Raw genomic sequence first — 8,072 nt, 5'->3', positions numbered from 1 at the left:
CTATATAATCATGAAGATTAGTTTTTAAAATGTCGGTGTACAGAACTGGGATTTTAAAGAGAAATCCTGGCAAGATAATTGGGCTCCTCTGACATGCACAGAAAAAAAAATGCCCACTTGATGGGGAGGCATCTTCTAAAACTAAATCTGCATTACTGGAGAACTTCCTTGAACTGAAACAAGCTGCAAGATGGGCTGGTTTCTTAAAATATTAGTAACGGTCATTTAATACAAATTTTAATGAGATTCTCATTATTATTTCACTGATGGTAATTCATTAAATTGCAATGATAATAAATCTTGAGAGATTAAGTTTATAAATGAATATCAAAGGAGAGTTCCTTTTTTTTTTTTTTTTTTAAGATCTTTCAATTTGTTTAGCATGTAGCTGAACAATCATTTATCTTTGCTGACAGTCTAGTTTACATTACTAGATTATTTGCTGCTGTACACCAAATGGCATTGTCCAACTGGGCTTTGTTTTTAGGCCGCTTTGTAGCAGATGCAGACTGGCACATCTCTGCTTACTCCAGTGATGTGTGTTACATTCCCAACAGGAGCCCCACTGAGAGGAGAGGAAGGAAACGAGTCACAGAAATGATAGCAGTGCAAAGCACAACTCTCCGAAGTCTGCGTTAGTGGATCAGCTGCCAAGACTTACTGCATGTGAATGGTCCTTTAAAGCTGTCTTTGCCTCCCATTAGGGACTGTCCTGAGAGTCGAAAAATCATACACAGGGAATGTGCTAGAACTTTGAGTTAATATGCACATAACCATATAATGTAACTGAAAGTCAGCTCCTATTTGATACTGCAATAGCCTTAGTCCTCAGACATACATGTTCGGTGCAGCAATGATGAAAAAAGAACAGCAGTAAGAATATTTTAAAGAAACATTCCAGGAACTTGTTTCCACTGCTGCTAAGATGAGCAATCCTTGTATTAATTGTAGTGGGACTAAGATCAAACCCTATGTCTGTAGAAAATCTATTTTACTAGCAACCTAAGGAACTGAAATATCTGTATCAAACCATTTCTGTTGTGAAAACTGTTTTCTACCTGGCAATACATAGCATTATCTCCAAAAAGTTTCTTAAGACCTTTTCTTTGCATTGTAGAGTATATGTGCAAAATAAGTACCACACGTTACATGCATGTAATTATAATTACATATAATTGTAGTAATATGTAATTAATGCTAATAAAATGTATAGTACCTATAACAATTACCTGAAAAAGTAATAATAATGAAAGTTAATATAATTGCTCTCACATCAAAATGAAATTTCCATTGTTTTCAGTGGAACCACATTTTACCTAACTGATTGGCTCACATTATAAAATGAGACAAAGGTGGCTAAATCACAGGCCCGTAAGCAGGCTTTCTCAATGATTTCCTCTGCAAACTTGGCAAGTGCTTTTACTGTGAACATAGACAAAAATATAAACAAAATATACATAATTTATCACGTTATTTTAGGCATTAAATTTAATTATCTGTCCTTCTACATCAAAATAATCTGCTTGCTTTCTTTCTGGATTAGTAGCATCATAGAATGGCTTGGGTTAGAAGGGTCTCTACAGCCCACCCAGTTCCAGCCCCTTCCCATAGGCAGGGCTGCCTCCCAGCAGCATGGGCTGCCCGGGGTACCTCGCAGCCTGCCCTTGGGCACCTCCAAGGATGGGGCACCCACAGCTTCCCTGGGCAGCCTGTGTGTGGCACGGCTCCAGCACCCTCCAAGTATTTCTCCTACTATCCAGTTTCATTAGTGTGATACTGCCAATGCAGTTATGAAAGAGTAAGCTTCCTGGTCATTGCATCATTAGCAGAATTATAAGTTCCACTTCCTTAATTTCTTTTCATTTTCATGCAGTTAGGTTCCTGATGCTGTATTGAGACAGTGATGCGGCTTGAGCAACTTCTGCTGCTGAAATGCATATTATCTTTTTGGCAGAGGTCCTGTATTTTGGTATAGATATTTTGGAAAAGAGGAAGATTTCTGTATGGATACTAAACTAGTGTTCCTGTAAGAAGGCCAATGCTCTGTAGTGTAATCTGCAGTTGAAAATACCCCTGCATGAGGCCTGATGTTATTGCCATTGAAGTCATTGGTGTCTCAGCATTTTCAGTTGTGTTCCTGTATTAATGTTTATGGCACAACATTTATTGCCAACGGACTATGAAGTTTTCACCTTGATCATACGCATAGATCAGAAATGACTTTGTACTTAGCAAGTTCTTGGCCAGCATGAAAAGCTCTGGATTCTATGGCACTGTACATAATTTAATAGTCCTTGTCCATCACTTCTTTCATTCAAAAGAACACCCTTACTTTCTCTACTATTTGATGTAACATAATGGAACATTATAAATTAGTTTCCTGCCTCATTAAAATCCATTGCTTGTAGATGAATCACATCAAAGATAAATGTATTCTGATGCTACCAAAACAAGTGTAAATCTGGCAGCCAGTAATTATTTTAGTAACTAAAAAAAATAAGTGTTGACTTGAAAGCTTGAGCAAAATAATAGTTGACTGAAGAAGAGAACGTTTTCTGTGCTAATAGAAGTGATGCACTGGCACAGTCTGTAAACTCAGGAAAGATAGCTTCTAAAAATAACTTACAACAACGATGCACCTCTCTCAATTGTAGGACTCTATGAGGTCCAGTATCCATAATCATAGTGCTCGTGTTCCTCTCAAAAGAAATATGTAGCTGAACAGTACGTGGAGCTCAGTGGAGTTGAGATCCAAATGCGACAAAAATGAAATTGCTCTCATCTTACAGAGTTTCATTAAAGCTTTAGGCGTGAAGCTTTTAAAATGACAAATGCTCAGTGAAATAATATTATGTCTTTATACTCCAGAGCACTATTAATTTGAGGTTCCAGGACTTTAAGAAATGTTAATTAACTTGTTACCATTCATGTAAAGTGTTAGCATTACAGTCATTTTGTGCACTGATGGCTGAGTCACGGAAAAAATAAGTTCTTCAGGAGGAGTGAGACTGGCATTCTTTTCCACGTTCCTATTAGGTGAACAGAGACATTTCCTACTATGCAGTATCTGTCTCAATGAATCTTCCATCAGGTTAGCCCGCAAGGATCTGACCTGGAAGGGTCAGATGTTTCAAAAATGTTGATGGTTGCAGGACCCTATGTGAAATTACTGAATTTCTCTTCTATCTTGGAATGGTAGAGGTAGGTCGTTGTGTATGGCGTTCAGAAGCACTGCTTCTACATAGAATCACCAAGACAGGTGTTGTTCACAGCTTTGTTCAGAATGATTGTGTTTTACAGCCTTACGAAAGGAGTTTAAAACAAGGTAGTAACCATTTTGAAATTACCTGGAAAGTCCGTATCACCGCATACAAATACCGAATAACCAGTACAGTACTGCCATCTGTCGGTAACCGAGTAGCAAGGCTGCATAGCTGCTAAAAAGCCTTGAACGATTCCTGCCACGAGCCCGGCTGTAATGGTTACTATTTTCTTCCTCCGAGTGGCTGTGTTTCCCTCGCAGGGCATTTGCTCCATAGTGCTGCGTTGCTGAGCAGCTGCCGGGCATGTCGGCGTGCAGCTGGCCCGGGCTGGCCCGTCCCCCTTCCTCCTCCGGAGTTATTTGCTGGGGCACAGGCAGTGAGACCTGCAGGTCTGCAGCTGGAACGGCCCAGAATTGCACACGCACACCGCAGCCCCTGTGAGGGGAGAGAGAAACGTGACACACGAGACAAATTAAAAGCATATTAAACATGCAGTCTTACCTTCTAGCCAAGAACTGTTTGCATTATGATTAATTTAATCAGTGGCAATATTTTTTAGTACTGAAGATACAGTGCAGGACATGGAACTAGGAATTTCCAGTTCCAGCAGCTCATTAGGAAACCCCCAGAAAAAACACAGAGGTTCACTTTTTGCAAACTGCCAAGCCGAGGTGTTCTGCAGCAAGTTTCTGAAGTGCCAAGCGTCTGTACAGTGGATTCAAAACCTGACAGCTGTGCACAAGAGCCATCAGTATGCTTCCTAAACATGCATATTCCAAAATTATGTATTTTACGTAGTGAAGCAAAAGTCTTTGCAAAGGCTTTGTGAGCAGCAAAACTACTGCAGCCAATTACTGCACACAGGAATGAATTCCTATGTCCAAGCAATAAAACAGAAAGAGTTAGCAGTGGGAGTTTTAAACAAAGTAATCACCACCTGTGGTCAAGAGAGAATTAAAAAGTATTCTGAAAAAACAAGCCATGGAGCAAAAAAGTGGCAGAGCAGAAAAATAAACACATGGATATAATGGAGACATTGAGCTCACAATACATGGAAATTTTCCAAACATGTACGACCTCATGGCCCAAAGGAAACGTGCAACCGTCGGTCTCTGTTCTATATAAGAGCTGTATTAGCTCTGCTTTTGCCAGTGTCCTCCCTTGCCACAGATGCTGGCACCCTTCTATCCCCCAGTGTTTAACTGATTAACCTAGCAAAGATAAACTTAGAGCAATTGCTTTCTATCTTCAGCATAAAGTTTGCTTTTTTCTGTGCCAAACCTGAAGATTTTGTATCTGATTGTCACGTCCAAGTAAAAAGATTACCTCAACCTGCCAACCTTCCCATTCTTAAAAGTTCAGGGCACTTTAAGCTAGTAGAAGTACTTAAAAATATAGGTAGAGATGATCAGCTCAAATGTTTCAGAATAAGCACACTGACACAGTCAGTTCTGACCTGTGCCTTTTTCCTGCAGCCTGCTCCAATCTCACCACGAGTTTCTTGGCTGATGTCAGTGAGCTCTGTTTCACCTAATTCACAGTACTGAGTATGGACTCAGGTTTCTTCCACTACTACTGACAAAGCCTGATGGCTGTGGAGCACTCTGTGAATCTTGCCCCCTCTTCCTATTTAGAACCTGAGATTTGATTTGAAAATCCAGATTCAGTCCTCAGAAAAATCTACTTGATCTGCTACTGTCCAAATACTTTGTTTCCTTATTAGAAAACGAAAGCAGGATTCAAGGCTGGAGTTTTGTTTGCTTTCATATAAAAAGTGAGTTAGTACAATGGATTTAACTGGGAATGAAATTATATATGAAAAATTCCTAGCATGCTGGAAAATTTCAATTAGGGGAAATTAGCCACTTGGTTCTTTCTGATAAATTAATCATAGAGATTATCTATTAAACGTGCCACTTAACCTTTCTGCCATAACTGCTGGAGGCAGTAGTATTTAGGCTCTACACATTCATTTAGAAATATTAATTTCTATGCAGCTGTCTTCCAGAATGGAATTTTCACTTGTCTTTCTTAATAAGTAGGTCATTGTGCAGCTGTTGTTAATGGAGACTGGCATTTGTAAAATGGTAAATCCACCACTGTACCCTGTAGGTCAGAAAATGGATCTCCATCAATTACAAAACACCTTTTACTAAAATGCCCTTTCTTAGCCCCACAGGGTGTCATCCTTCGCTGTGATAGCCTTTGGCCTTTCTGGAATGGGAACATGTTTCAGCCAGATATTTTGCAGGAGCTGAAGCATCGCTATGTTCACACCACCTTCCATTAGTCTAAGGTTCTGTCTTTGTTCTAAATTATGGCTTCCATCTAGTTGCCTTAGAATTAATCTTAGGGAAATGGGTAGAAGAGATAGCAGCTGTCAGAGAAACAGCTGTCTCAACTGCTGTAACCTCCCAGGTCCAAATCCTCCTCCTGCTGTCTACAATGAAATCAATCGATCTTTTCAATGTAGACAAGGCCTCACTGTCCTTGTAGTGGTCAGCTGTCACATAGCTTATGGAGAGACAAGCAACTCCTGCAACAGCTACAAACCCTATCCTGTGGTCTTTAGAGATTAAAATTAGGACCTTGTCCTGGATATCTTTTTGGTATGTCATAAAATTTGCATAGTGTGCTGCAGGAATAATTTGAACTCTAGAACTTCCTGAGAAATGTGTACCCTGTAACCTAGAGATAGAAGACAGGAAGTAAAGAAGTGCTGGCTGCAAAGGACACACATGAGAAGAAAATACAAATGTTAAAAGTATAGGTTAATTACATGAGAGAAAACAACATTTTGAAATCTTAAAGCATTATAAAAGAAAGCAAATGGAATTTGCAGCATGTGAACAGCATGCTCTGTAGTTATGGGTAACAAAATTAGCATTTTAGAAAGTTGAGTTAGTAGGAAGACTGTGATGTCATTGCCTATATTGTGAACCAGAGTTAATTTGTCCTTATTGATTACCTGAACACGTGTTCTTGCGTGTATAAAATTAAGTTTGAGGAGAATGCTTGTACATTTGGGACGTGGTAAAAACTTTGGGTTTGGGTCAGATGAACCTCAAGATCTTTAAGATATAAGATATCGAGGATGTGTAGATAATTCAAATGGTGTAAGGACCATGATAGAAAAAAAAAAGTAAAGCCAGAGAAGGAGAAACAAAATTGAGTAGAGCTGTGTTGAAATGTGAACTGTACAGTTGAGCAGTTGCACTGTGTAAGGTCAAGTGAGTCAGTCTTCATTTGAACAGGAACGACAACACGAACAATTACAAGATTCATGATTGCTACAGCTCAGAGCAGTAAGAAGCTGCACACTGTGCTGTGGCTTGGAAGCTTGCAAAAGAGTTGGGAAAATGAGGTGAGAAAAAAAGAACTATAGTAATGAATGAAAATTTAAGAAAGGAACTGAGGAAGACATTTTAGCAGTTTAGATATCAAAGCATGAAATTCTGATTTTTAAGAAGAAATTACAACTTAGATATTGCCTATGTTTTACTGTGAAAGACAGGACAGGGGAACTGACACATTTGAAATAATAAAAGGAAAAGCAGAAGCAAAAGGGAAATTTTGGAACTGTTTAGGAAAACAATAGGATTGCTGGGAGGAGCTGTGAGAGAAGGGAACGTGAATTTGTACACACAGCAGAACTTTGTTTTGAGACTAACTGGTAAAAAGATGTGAAGGATGCTCTGAGAACAACAGCAGGCTATCTACTGTTGATATGTGGAAAATGTATGTGAGGGATCCTTGGGTTTGGTAGGGATGTAGTGAGACTAATGAAATCCTACTAAGTCATGCAGGTGAGCCGGGAGTATTTCATGGCTAACTATGCAACTCTGTCAGTAACATTTTAAAGGTTATTTATTCTTTCCCCGTTACTAACAGGAGGTATTTATTAGGCCAAAGAATTTAATATCCTGGGTTGTAGCCTGCCTATGTACAGGACTCTTTGATGAAAAAGGAAAATGTATTAAGTTAACATAGCAGCATACCTGATGAACCAGGTGGCTTCTTAAAGACTTATTGGGCACTCAAGTGCTTCCTTGTGGAATCAGTTCATTTGCTCTTTGTCTTTTCAATTCCTTTCCTTACATGAAGGTACACAGGAGGCCACAGCCCCTGGTAGGTGCTTAGGCAGCACAAAGCAACCCGTGCTGCCCTGGAGAAGTTCCCCTAAGCTTTGACAGAAGGGATCAGCATAGCCTCCAGAAAAGCAAAGAGCAAAACAAACAAACAAACAAACAACCTGAAAACTTAGTGTTTAAACGTATTATGTTGTAGAAAAAGCAGTTATTTTAAGTTTGAAAAAAAACAAACCAGAGAAACAAGCAAATGTGCTGATTCAGGGAAGGACAGTTACACCGTCACCAAAGCATACATTTGCTAATGTAATTAAGGATCAGTTCAGAATATTTTTTCAGCGAGGAAAAAGCTGTTGGTTCTATCGCTGCAGGCTTGGGCTGTGATTGTAGTGATCTGAGCCAAGTTCATACTCCGTGACTCCGATTTAGGCTCAGATCCACAAAAGGGGCTTAGATGCTTAAAATATGACTTCACCGGGATTTATTCACCTAAGCCTCAAGAGCATAATCTGCACAATTTGACATAGGCCTCTGCACGCCCGTGTGCCGCTCCCAGCACGGCGCGGCGCGGCCCGGCCTGCCCTCGGGAGGGCGCGCCCTTATGGAACGGCCGGGAGAGGCGCGGCGATGCTGCTCAGCTGCTCGGGGATTGCATCCCTCGGTGCCGGCTGGGGCCGAGGAGCAATGCTGCCGCCCGAAGCTCGGGTGCCTTCACACTGCG

The sequence above is a fragment of the Cyrtonyx montezumae genome, unplaced genomic scaffold, assembly GCF_038088225.1.
Source record: "Cyrtonyx montezumae isolate F1298 unplaced genomic scaffold, pur_monq_1.0 scaffold_17, whole genome shotgun sequence".
Lineage (NCBI taxonomy): Eukaryota > Metazoa > Chordata > Aves > Galliformes > Odontophoridae > Cyrtonyx > Cyrtonyx montezumae.
This window is presented reverse-complemented; position numbering follows the sequence as displayed.